Source organism: Diadema setosum, chromosome 15 (genome assembly GCF_964275005.1).
Source record: "Diadema setosum chromosome 15, eeDiaSeto1, whole genome shotgun sequence".
NCBI lineage: Eukaryota > Metazoa > Echinodermata > Echinoidea > Diadematoida > Diadematidae > Diadema > Diadema setosum.
In genome coordinates, this window is record NC_092699.1 from 25,454,593 (window position 1) to 25,468,542 (window position 13,950).

At 39.5% G+C, this 13,950-nt stretch overlaps 1 protein-coding gene across 1 annotated transcript in view; it reads left to right on the forward strand.

Moving 5' to 3' along the window:
- The window catches only part of LOC140239063 (calsyntenin-1-like), a 130,327-nt gene that overhangs the window by 72,009 nt on the left and 44,368 nt on the right, over nucleotides 1-13,950 (forward strand).

Below are 13,950 nucleotides of genomic sequence, written 5' to 3' on the forward strand. Positions count from 1 at the left end.
GTGACTTTGTTACTTGAAAATATCAGAGGGAAGTGGGAAAAATTTGAATATATGCTTTTAGTGTTTCTCGCTTTGGTTGTTTTTGTTCTGTTATTCTTTAATAGAAATTGGTCGTGTGAACATAAACTATTTCAAATTCTGCATCCAGAAGAAGGCGTCGGTAAAGACAGTCCACTGAGATTTCTAAAAGGGATTTTTCAGGCATGAAAATAGGATTTTGGAAACATTATATGGCACAGAGAGAGAGAGAGAGAGATGCAGTTGGCGATGCAGGTCAGTTGGATACAATTTTCTGCCTTCCCACTTGCGATTTTTCTGTTATTCTTTGGAGGAGTGAAATGGATATGGAGACATCGTGGGGGGTCCAGTGGATGGCACTTAAAGGGCCACTTCAGATGCTTATTCGCTCTCAAAAGCCGTTCTCCTTTCGCACCTCGCTCGCCTCGCGGAAAGAGAGAAGAGTATCATTCATCGGCGGTGCATGGTGTTGAATGTACTGTGCAATATGATTGAGAAATTAGCATGAAATTGGCAATAGGGAATGACAAATATGATAGAGCTATTTAATAGCAAGTAGTAGCTGGTAGAATAATGCCTTTGCTTCTTCATATTACTTGTATCAGGACATTTGTCAAATCTATTCCCCTCCCCCGTTCGTGAAATACAAGATAGATTCCATCAATTCTCACATTTTTGTTCAGATTCATGTTTTTAGCTGTGACAGCAATAATATGTCTTTTTAATGTTTTTATTCCTTTTTTCAGAGCTCTCTGCTTAGAGATCTCTTAAAAAAATTCCTGAGAATCCTCAGACCTTCAAATTCATAGGTATTGGTAGCATGTTTTGTTTACTGTCTGTCATGTTGAGAATGACATGGATCTCTTCACAGTTTATAGTCTTATTGCACGAGTCTGTGATATTTCTTCTCGAAGTTTTATAACATGATTTTTGTTTTTGCTTTTCTTTCTTACCTGTCATTTTTCGGGGGGGGGGGGTGGGATGGGGTAAGCAAGGGGAGACTGTGAAAGCATCGAATAGTTACAGATGCTGTGGGATGATGTATAGAGAGGTGATGTTTGGTAATACCGACTAACAATTTCCGGACGCTGGTAGGAGAAACCCTGGCCCAGCCGAAAGGTTGACCTTGTTTGTTTCCCCCGGCAACACGGCCAAAAAGATTTCTCGGCCCTGCGACGTGCCCCTCTCTCCGTATTAGCAGCCTCAGATACGGGGAATTCATGCAGCCAAGCGAGCGTGATCAATGACTGGATTCGGCAGCAGCCAAAGGAGAAGCGGAGAGGAGGAGGGGAAATGAAGGGGGGAGGAAGAGGCGCAGAGGGGAAGGGAAGATGCGAGAGATTCCTGGAGATGGGAGTCGATAGATGCTTTTGTGTTAACCCATTGAGGACTAGCTGATTGTTGCTATTTTTGTTATTATTGTTATTTATTTGGCCATACAATTGCATTTCCTCTATTAACAGCTGCCTGACTGTACTCAGGACTAATCTTCAATGGGTTAAGATTAGAGATACGATCAAAAAGAGAGATATAGTGAGAGAATGAGGGAGAGATACAAAGAGAAGAGATAATCAAGTAGTAAAGAAATGCTGTTAGTGTTACATGAATAAGTGAGACATGGAGTTTGAATAGAATAGAGTTCTAGAAGTTGTTTTTTTTTTTCTCAAGATAAGAGATTAGGGCAGAGTGAAAAAAAGATAATCAAGTAAGAAATACTGTTTGAATGAAGAAGTTTTTACAAGAAATGCTAGTTGAATAGGAAGAAGTAAGAATATTCAGCTTAGATTAGGAAGAACATGAAAGAGGTTGGGCCCCTTTCAGTGAGCATCAGTGCATTGAGGAACTGATGCAGACCGTGATGATATTAAATATACCGAAAGCAGCCACGCTTCACTGGCAAGACCAGTTTGGAGGTGCTGCATTCATAGGACCCGAGATTGCGCAAGCTCGAGCAAGTACGCATGCACTCAAGTTTGTAGAAGTAGCAATGATAACATTTTCAGGAGGGCAATGTTTTATGAGAGAAATACAAAAGTAAATTATGAGATATTTCACTTTTTGGAGCAGAAAATTTGCATATGCATCCTAACCTGCTCTACATATGCACATGTGCAAGTTAACGTGTTTTGAATTCATATATATGTGTTAATTTGAGTAATGTCAACTTGACCAAAGTTTGGGAAGTTGCTGTGCAAATTCAGTGGCATTGATTAATATTTCAAGAGATTATTAATAATAACTATTGATGTCATAGTCTATTGATTTATAAGGCAGGAAATGTTTGTCTCTGCTCTGTGTGGTAGTTCAGTTGTTGTTCAACTGATTAAAATAATAAATAAGGAATATCTTGTGTGGAAACAGATTACAGAAAAATGTAGGGCATACTCAGTTCTGGAATGATTATGTCTGCTGAACCCTTGATATGAATTCATTTGCAATTTTCATAGAGACTGTGTATTCAGTCTCACCCCCGTGGCTACTAAACATAAAACTGTGCTTGGAATGAAATCCCCTTCATGTGTCTGTCATCACATGTTTAGATTCCAAGCATCATTTTGGACGTTCTTTTCGTGGGATCAAGATGCATGGAATTTCAAATGTTTGCTGACATGTTTGGAAAACGTCTGCCCGAGATCTAATCTCCTCGTAAATTCTGCCCATACCCCCTCACCATCTTAATTGGCATCGCTTGATTGAGAAGTGTGATCCGGTTTTATCCCATGTGTGGGCAAAATTGGATTATGCTTGAAGAGCTCGATAGTCCCATGCCTAGACTTCCATGTAAGTGATGAGTCATACCTTGTGACCCTTTTTCCTTCATGCGGAGTGCCAGGTCACCTCGTTTCACGAAATACCTTTCCAGCAGCCATGATACGAAGCAATATTTGATCTGCTTCATCATCTTTATTGTATCTTTTGCCACCTGCTTCTCATAACATATGATTTTGTAACGAGGTTATCTTCATTAGATAAGGCAGGTTTAGAACAAGGGTGTATTAGGTGCAGATTCTTGGTAACAAATACTTTTTAAAGGACAAGCACCAAGCCAAAATCTGTTTTTTCCTTAACTCTTCAGACCTCATAAGAATTGTGGAGTGTAACTCTCCCCTCTATGTACAATACTATCAAAAGTGAAATATTTGATCTGCAAAGATTTATGTGGTGCTTATTTCTGTATATGAGATTGTAGGGTTGTTTTTTGTGTGTGTATGCATGTGAATTATGTAGGGATAGATATGTTAATAGAAACATGGGTCTACATAACTGCTCTGTGTCTAGAAGGGGGAGGGAGAAACCCCGTGATAAAGAAAGGAGATTCTAAAAAGAAGGAATTTCATTCCCATTGGCAACCTCAGAATAAACACCGTTTCTATTGTCGACACATCTTGCAGTCTGTAATGTCCCGTGGCTATAGATTAGGAGTCAATAGTCAATCAACAATGCTCACTCAAATTAGATTGCCCTATTTGCATCGGAAAGAAAATTCCATACTATTGCTAGGTAATAGTATTTCTATCAAATCTTAGAACTGGGCCTCATTGTGGTCTGTGATTAAATTGATTTTCGCAAAGAAACATGCCACGATCATTCTTCATGAAGATAATTTGTAGATGCTAGTTCTATGAAACTCCTCAGTACCAACTTGATTATGATTTGTCAGGATTTGTCTCACAATGAAAAATAGAATCCTTGAAGTTCTGTCAAAACTTAAATTTATTCGTAGTTATTGACACATTTTTTTTTCTGTCTTTTTTTTAATGTAAATTTTTGCCTGGAGCATTCCACAGGATGTGACAAAAGTTTTGGCCAGGGAAATAAGTTGTTTTTTACAGTGTTGGCATTTATTATCAATTTTTTTTTTTTTATCCATATTAATCTCATACCTTGGTGTTCAGTGTACGAGGTGACTCCGAATTCAGACCTGAGATAGCGGCTGTCCGAATTTTCCCTTTCTTTTGCGGAATTTGCACTGCGAAACTCTGTGTGGCGGTAATTGATCCTCGTTCCTCTGTTTTTTAATATGGATGCAAATTCCCGGCCAACGCCGAGTGTGTTTGTCCGAAAGGGAAGGAGAAACGGAGTGCCAGGAAATTTCAGCGCAGCATTCAGTCCAGTGTTTGACCCCTCCCTTTCCCTCCTTGCTTTGCGTACGGACAGGTGAGTTCGTCTCACTTTTCATCAAAATTGCATTAGGCAGGGGACAAGGGGAAGTTTATTGGACTGCTTGTATGGGCTTCTTCTGCATGTATGCATCTGTTTCAGGTGAGCTTTCAAAAAAGGAAAAAAAAAATGTGACAGCCGGCTTGAAACGAGACCATCACTTTTGACATCAGCAGTTGAGGTGACAGAGATAATAATCACATACTAGTAATGTGGAGGAAATTCAGTTAGCAATTTGCAGGTGAATATTTTTGTTAGCATATGTGATGTGTCATTCTGGGGGGAAAGGGAAGTATGCTTCCCTGGCAGGCTGGCTAGCTTGATTTCACAAAGGCATTTTCTTTTTTAAAATGTTTGTCTTATTTTCAATTTTGTGTTGAAGATTTGGACTGTCCTGTCTTCCTTGTGCCAAGGTTGTTATCTGATCCAAGGGGGTGTCTGTCATGTCATGTGACTATCATTTGAGAAGAGTGCCCCACCCCCTCCTTCCCTTTCCTGCACAGTTGTGGGGTGATGTGTGTGTGTGTGTGTGTGTGTAGGTTAAAGACCTACATGTAGTAGCTTGGGGAAACATGGGTGGTTGTACTTAATCATTCTTCATTCACTGCCTACGAGGGTACATTTTAAAACTATGAATGGTCCATGTGACTATGTACGTCAAAGTAGATGCTTATCGGTAACGGTTGACTGCAGTCGAGTTTCTGTAGCTGTGTGCGTACTTGCACACAGATCAGTGATAAAGGTGTATATAATCCAATTTGGAGATTTTCGAATATATATCAGACAGGCCAGCCTGCCCACTCCATGGTATTCTCACACAAAAGCATCTTTAATACTAGTTTCATCCACCGTCAAATTTGTTTCAATTCTAGTTTGCTTCAATAGGTCTCGGAACATATTCAGCTTGTTAATTCCGTTGCTGTCTTGCCACTTTCTCTCACAGCGAACCTGATTGAATGTATCTGTAATTACGTGCCATCTCTCCAGTGTAGGGAGATTAATCTACTCCAGGTTATTTCTGGAAGGGGCTTGAACCCTCACCCCATCCACTGCCTCCTGTCCACCTACCACTTGACTTCTGTGCCTTCTCTTTGTGACTATCTTCCCCCCCCCCCTGCATTTTATTGTGATGGCGATATGTGCAATTGCAATTCTCTCCCAAGTGCTCTGCATACATTCATCATTATCTGCTCTTAGGTCTGTTTTGAAAAGTGGATTTGGAAGGCATTTGAATGGTATTAGATACAAGAATGTTATGTGCAGTCGTAGGACTTATAAGAAAGAGTGAAAGTGTCAAGAATGTAACTCCAAATGTAATACTGACTAGCAAAATTGTATAGCACAGATGCACAGGGAATATGCATCACTTCTTGACATCTTAACCATACCCCCTCCCGAAATGAATTATACAAAGATTTGCCCCCCCCCCCCCTTAGATAGTGCATCCTTAGTGGTTGTGCATCAGTTCACTTTCTGTATGACAGATGCCCAGATGTGTGTTACCGGTGATGCCAATCTAATTGTATTTTCTTTTTCCTCAGCCCCTCCCCCCCCCCCCCAAACCACCACCACACAAACCTCATCATCATCACCATCTTCCCTCTCACACTCACACGGTGTCGTAGGTCGAGATGATGAAACCGGTCACATTTGCGGTGACCATCGGCAAGTGGCTCGTGTGTTCGCATGAACTCTGCCAAGTACTGCCAGGGCCAATATATCTCGCAGCAGCCCCATGTCGTGGGTGTCCACCCATCCCCTTTCTTTTCTCTTCCTCTCCGATCAGTTTTCAGTGATGGAGGATATTAATAATAAGGGGGGGGGTGATGTTTACCCCCTTTCTTGAATGAAATGTGCTCCTTTCTTGGCAGAACTGATCAGGATCTTTGTATGCTTTGATTACAAGGTAGAAAGATCATGTCACAAAGATCAAACCTTAGAGAGTGTTAGAAAGGAATAGAAAATATAAAGGGTTTGTGTGTATATAATGTTCTGTGTATGTGTGTGTACATGTGTGTTTTTCTGTTTGTCTGTCTGTGTTTTTGTGGGATGTCATCTGTAGAAGATTGCGTACATCTTGTCGAAGAATTGCTCTTACATGAAACATTTGTGTTGCAGCGTGCATGTTACATTAATCAGCAGTTAGGCATAGTTACTAATGAGGAAGATGAATAGAGAGAGAAAAACACAGAAGTCTCGTAAGATTAAGTCAGATATTGGAGGATATTGTCAGTGGATTAGGATTACTGATTCAGGGGCTCTTGTTGGCGGGTGGGAGGCGGGGCTTCAATGCCGAGATTTCCCTCATAATCCTCGTCTGGAACATGATTTGTCATTATCTTTAGCTGAGAGTAAATTGGAAGCATGGTTGGACTTGATCTCAGAAGCTGTTTTCTGATCAGAATTATTAGAAATGAATAAGGAAAGATGGTATTATTGGATAATCATATTTAGTTATAAATCACTCTAAATTGCTCAAAAATGATTTTGTTGTCAATTGCCCTAATTTATTCACTTCAGTGGGCTGTTCAACATGGATGAATTGAATGGCGGGGGGGGGGGGTAGAGAAAGGGGGAACAGCAGTATGATACTACTCTTTGTAGCTACCTTTTCATCTACATTATGACGCTAGTTGTCAATCATGTGTTTCAAGTGTTGTGAAGGAGATGTGCAGGGACTGTGGCTAGAGCAGTTTGTGTTCTTCTCTGTTTTTTTGTTAGTTTGTTCAGAAGAGATGTCTCTTGTTAGTTCAAATATGTAACTTATTAGTTGCCCGTAAATGCGAGGATTTGCTGAATTGGTGAACCATGATTTATTTGTCGAGTATGAAATATTTTGATTGACCATGAACAGGGGATTTCTTGAGAAAGCCATTTTAGTGTAATGTTTCTTCTTTGTTTTTCTGTGTGCATATATTTTTATCAAAGAGAAAAGTTAAATTCGATGATATTTGAGGGATAATCCTGAAAAAAATTTATTTTTTTATTTCTACACCAAAGCTTAAAGAGTTTTTTTTTTTTTTTTTTATGGCAGGTGCACTGTGGAGAGCTTTGTACAAAGTACACAGGCAATCGTAATTGCTGTAATCACAGGTGCAGCTTGATGGATAGCTTAGTAAACACATCTTGGTTTGCTTAGGAATGACAGAACTACATGACACATGAGCATTTGAGTGCATGGTCTAAGCTCTGTGAGAGTTTCTGTTTCTAATAGTTTATTTTCATAGATACGGAATAAATTCTGTCCAGATGAACTTCCTACTGTGACTACTCGAAAGAGTTATAGATATGATGTGAGTTTTGACCATCTGGATGAAACCAAAAGTCCTGCTTTTTGCTTGATCAGGTGGTATCTAGTGGCACGAGAGAGTGTGGAGTTTGCACCAAGCAGGGTGATGAATGAGGCTTGAGGACCAACTGTGACAAAACTGTACCGGTGTAGGAGAAAACCTGCTTTGAGGAAAAATAAACCATCTTCCGTGATGAGTGTTTGCTGATTCTGTAGAAAAAATTGTAGATCGTGCAGGGACTCGGCCAGAGTTTAACCCTGTCATGGTTACTGATGACTGAACTGCACAAGGTGTGAGTAGCATTCTGAAGTAGTGGTTGTGAGAGGGGTTAAAGGGGTAGTACAGTATTGGTGGAGATGAAAATTGGGCTTTAACTTTGTTTGCGAGATACCAAGAAAACACTTATGAAATAGTACGGAGCATACCATTTTGAGAGGAATTCAAAATTTATTTGATGAAAATATTTGATGAATAGCTGAAACATCCAAAAACAAAGTAACACAAAACGATCGTAATAAAGTGTGGGTCCCACACTTAATTAGGATCACACTGTTTTGGATATCTCAGCCATTTCAAAATCAATTTTCATCAAATAAACGTTGAAATCCTCAAAGAATTACATGCTCTTTCAAATTTCATAAGAGTTTTCTCACTATCTCACAAAAAAATGATGGAAACCTGAAGTTAAGTCTCACCAAAACTGTACGATCCCTTTAAGGCAATTTCAAAAGCTTGTCAAAGACCTTCTGACATGCTTCTTTTAAGCCTTTTGATACTAATGTGGGTACATGCATCTTTTTTTATGACAGTTTTATTTCCGGTGACATGCATCTTTTTTTATGACAGTTTTATTTCCGGTGACTTTTGATAAATGATTTATGAAATCTTTTGATTGTAATTACTGCTAATGCACTGATTATTCTCCATGGAATTGCCTTCATACTTTGCTTTCATGACAATGTATAGTTTCTCCACGTTGTGTAACATGTGACTGACGAGCGAAAATGCATTAAGGTCCATTTTATGAGTTCAACAACCCGGTCTGAGAGAGGAACAGGTGTTGAAATATTAATGTCTATGTATTTCATGAAGTCCTTTTTGCTGTTCCCGACTTATCTGCCTGTATTTGCTTATCGCCAACATCGCGAACATGTGCGCAACCGAAAGCAAACATCATTAGTGGTCGGATGTACGCGGAGCATGTACGGCTATTTGGAGATAACATGGCTGATCGTACGGAGAGTGCAGTTTCATTAAAGTTGGCCAACAAATTTTGCTTCTGCAGCCATCTTGCGTCTGTGCAAATGGTTCTCCCGCTTCTTTCATTCCTATCCAAATATGCAAGCTTTTCAGATGTAGTCAATATTGTAGACAATACAGAATACATTTTTTTGGCTCATGTAAACATTTCATTTCAAACTTGAAGTATGACTTTTATTTTTCTATTCAAGTGGTACTGGAGATTTGGATGACGTAAATTGCATTCTTCACATCTACGTATCAATAATAGTGATGCCGTGTTTTGAAAAGAAAACTTCAGATCCACACCTTTAGAATATCATCAAGTCAAAAATAATAAGTTGTTGGTTTGAGAAGTGTTGACCTTTGGTTAAAAAAGAATATCTTTGTTTCAAGACTTTCCCGTTGGCTAATACAGGTCTTGAGTTATATCGGACCTTATCCTTAACGACTGACATAGATGGGTTGCCACAAAGTTTTGCCACAAACACCTGCTCTTAAGTGGCTGTCCGTCATTATCGTGGCACCTATCTCTTTGTTTGGACGAGATGATGCTGCTGAAGACATGAAGCTATTTTCCCCCTCCTCATCAAGATAGTGAGTTGTGATCTTGATGTCAGGTGAATAGCACTGACCTCAAGATGTATAGAAACCAGGCCACATCAACGTCACACTTCTTGCGATGCTATAAGAGGAATTCTGCACTTATCAAGGTAGCGTAGGTATCACGGTATAGATTATTAATTTTTTCCCCTGCATTTCATAAGCAAGAATGGATGATAAGTGTAGATGTGTCACATTCAGAATCCCGTCCCATGTGAACTTGCGAACTTGCTGTCCCGCAGAGGCACGATGGCACTCATGAAGAACGAGATTTGTGTACCCGTGACGACCGCGAATGAGGGTTTGGCAGTCCACGACAATGTGCCCAATGGGGCGTAGCACTATATATTTTGCTTCATTTCCGTCTGTCTGAGAACAGACTTTCTGTACGATGTTTGTGGGGCATTAACTTGGCAAAAACAAGTTTGTGAGAAACAGCTCAGTGCCTATATATTTTGTGATGTATGTGTGCTCTTGGCAGCTCACATGAGTGGCCCTTATTTGAAGTTGCCATGGCAACGGCAGATGGCTTGAAAGATGAGTCAAGTGCCTATAGTGACAATAGTTTTCACAGGAACCAGGAATGCACTTGTTTGCAATGTATTCTGCCGTAATTCGGGGAAGTACCAAATGATAGCTGGTGTTTTTTACAAACTGGCCTCTATTGTGGCATGTGAAAGTGAAAACGGGTTAGTGTTGTTGTTTCTTACGACCTGAAATCTTTTTCTTACAAATGATATCAAGCCATCCCGTCCTGTGAAAGGCAAATACTGCAGAAATGCAAAGCCTTTGGTATCTTAATAACATATTTCTATAAACCCAATTGGGCAGTCTTGTTCGGGAGAAAATGTGTAGTTGGTATAAACTATTGTTTGTCGTGCAGCACAACCTATTGCAAATCTGGTCGTATTGTGAAGATGCAAGCTGCGGTGCAAATAATGTTGTAATGTGGTGTATCTGGGGATTTCTCTTCCCCACCCCCTTATCCTATTTTTATTTTTATTTTTTTTATTTTTTTTTGGTGGGGGGGGGGGGTATCAGACATTACTGCTGTGACAAGAAATACTGTCTGGTGACATCCAAGAAAGTTCATGTCTGTTGTAGTAAATAAAAGTTGTAATCCTGAGTTATGATGGCAGAAAAACAGGAATTTGGATATGTGTAAAATCAATAAAAAAAGGAAAATCAGTGTTGGTGCATTTTGCAGAGTGGTTATTGGGTCAAATTGTAGAATGCCGGCCCTACCTTAAGTGCATATTTGTTTTTTGCGATGGTTAGTTCGCACCCTTCGCTCTACGTCAGAATTTCGTACGGGATGTCCGGGGGTGAGAAAGCAGTCTCGTTTCTGCATGAGCAGGAAGCTGAGATTGCAGCCCATTTTACTCGTGTTCTGAGTCTCGGGAGATGCAAGACGGCACGCAGATTGAAAGTGCTGGGTTTTCGGGGGGCTGCAAATTAGTTTGCAGAGAGCCTCATTTTTGCTCCAGAAAAGTGTGGCTGTGTCTCGGCAGAGGCGTGAGTGTGATATTGTATTTGATTCAGGAGATGTGTCCTGTATTTTCGTTTTTGTTGGTATATTGAGAATGAGTTGAGTACAGTGTCCTATAGTTACAGTTGTCATAATTCTCGAGAGTATGAAGGTTATTGTGAATTGCCTTTCAAGAGAAATGACCTGGGCCCTGTTTTATCAAAAGATAAAATTAATTCTAAATTTCCTTACCACACAGGCTGCTATAGACTTACAGTTGAAATTCAATCAACTATATTTATAATCAGTTTAAATCTTCATAAAACAGTTCCCTGAATTATGACTTGAAATGATTAACTTCTCAAAATACCCTTGTGTTTGTATCATTTGGACCATTTCAAACTTAAAGAAACTTACAAAACATAGGAAAGATCCGGTATGCTTATGCCTGACCAGGCCTTTTTTTTTTATTTTATGTGGGAATAAGCATTGAGTATGATGGTTGACTTTTTCAGTGAAAATGAACATTAAAGAAATCAGGATTTATTATGAAGATGATGTTGATGATAATGATGATGATGTTGATGGTAATGATGATGATAAATATAATGACGGTAATGATGATGCACAAATACAAAACAGAAAGGAATGCTAAAGACGGCTTTTAAGAAATGTTTGGGTCCTTCTTTGTAAAGATGGAAGTGAGAAAGAAACAGGATGAAGAGAGTAAGCAGGTACCCTGAACCACCGCTTTTCATTGGAAAGAGGTATCGGAAAACAAGAGAGTTAGTATTCAAATCCTATAAAGCCTTTCCCAAGTTTAGGAAACACAGAAAAGACATGGAGGAGAGAAAATCAGTGCGCTCATGTAGGCTCTCTGTCATGACGTGGAAGCTAGCCTGGCGCTATAACAATCACCAGAATTTGAGCAGAAATGGAGCCTTTTGCCACCAACGAAACGGGAGTGACAAGCTGGTAATCCATCTCAAAATGCCACAAAGATGCGGTGATCAGTTGCCGTGGCAACAGGCCAGAGAAACTGATGCATATTTCCACTGCTAGAAACCAGGAGGCTTTTGATGTTCGCATTTTCGAAAAAAATATCGAGATGTGGCTCACGATGCTCATACATGTGTCCACACTGTGTGATGTCTGCACTAAAACTAAGGTGCTAAGATGTGATTGGACCATAAGGGTTACGAAAGATATCCCCATTAATTCAACTCTTTTGGGACCAATGCTAAGGATAGTCGTATTACCATGAACATCTCGTAAAATATGGTTTTGATGGCCATGAAAGGGTGAAAAACCTGCATGGATTTTCTTCTGAGCCCATTAGAAAGTGAAATTGTCATTGTTCCCCTGTATTTTATGATAGACCATAAAGGTATGGTTGCCATGGCAATGTGAATAACTGCTGTTGTAAGTGCTGGTAGGCATTTTGTTGGTGTAGTTGAAGTTTCTTGTTAATATAGCTGTGGTATTAAACTTTTTTTTTATGTATACATGAATTGTTTAGCATGTCTGGCAAGAAAACAGAGCCATAATCAGAAAACAGTGATGGTTCAATGAACTGCTTATGCATGTACATGCAATTTTATGGAATAATGTTCCTTTTACTCACAGCTTTTGGCAACAAATATTGCAACAAGGTTTGTTGTAAAACAATACTTGAATTTTTAGAAGGAAAGAACTTGGTTCAATGAATCGATCTGTCAGCCGTCCAGTGCCTGAATTGGAAAGGAAAGGGGAGGGAATAATAATTTCAGCTTGGTAAAACTATCAAAACATTTGCTACATTCAAAGTTCTAGCATACTGCAGTGTCCAGTAATATAAGAGACAGTTTATTTCCCTTAATATTAAAAAAAAAAACCAACAAAGACACACACACGCACACACACTTAAAGAAAACAACAGCCACAACAAACTAATGAAAAGAAGAAGACCCACAAAATGAGTAGGCAATGTATCAGCACAGGGGATAATTTTCCGACTCATATTTGATTAGCAATTTCAGCTGATGAACAATATTTTGAATGGTATCCTGTACACGTCTATGGAATAAAACTGCTACACAAGAGTTAGTTTGTGTAGCAGTGGTGTAAAAAAAAAAAAATCTTCAGCCATGGTTTGAAAGTGACACACAATGTCCTCACTTTTAATTTGCTTGATAGTTTCGCTATCTACGGAGGCCCTCGCTCTAGTGTTCCAGTGATGTGTATCATCATCCCTCAAATGAAAACTGCCAAAAAACAACTGTGAAACAGATTGATATTCTTCGCTCCTTAAGTCAACAGATGCGAAGTCTGCGAGGCGTACTGCCGCAATATTTCCCATATATATAATTCCGCTGCCACGTCTGTCTGTGTTTTGACAAAACGCAGAATAGAGAAGGAGAGAAATGAGCTTTCTCGATTGTGTGAGGGACCGAGATAGCAATTCAGAGTTTGAATTTTGATTACTGCCATCTATTGCCTCTGTTGATTTGTTCTCCGGGGGTTTCCTGTGAAACTGATAATTAGATATTATGTAGAATACTCCTTGACATTTAGAGAGCAGGGGGGAGGGCTCGGTGTAGTACTGAGTGCGGTGGAAATTGAGCCGGTTAAAGATGTTTGTGTGCGCAGCGTGAAATTAACTAGACAGAACATGAGCTTTTTATTCATCGGAGCATTTGACTATATGTATGTAGTGCAGTGACATCCAGCATGTTTAGATATATTTTGCCTCTACTATCCCAACAATGTGTTGAAGAATTATGCAAGGACAAATTGAAGTAAACTGAATTGAAGAAGGGAAATAAAGATTTTAAAAACCAAAGCAAGAGAAATCGCTTATAAATTGGAAAAACTGTGTGATCTATATAGTCTGTGACCATGCAGTGTGAATTAGTTTGTACAATAGTAATCTGTATGACCAATATTTGTGTTCATGTGTATAATTTCAGCTTACGCTGTTGGAATATGATGCCATTGAATCTATATACTGTACGCGCTGAAATTTTCGCGGTGGTTTTATTTTCGCGAATCACCTTTGAACCGCGAAAATAACAACACGCGAAAATAACAACGCGCGAATAAACTAAGTTCGGTTAGACCCTCGCAACCGCGAAATTAACAACACGCGACAATGTCCTACAAGTAGCAATTCACAAAAATATATGTACGCGA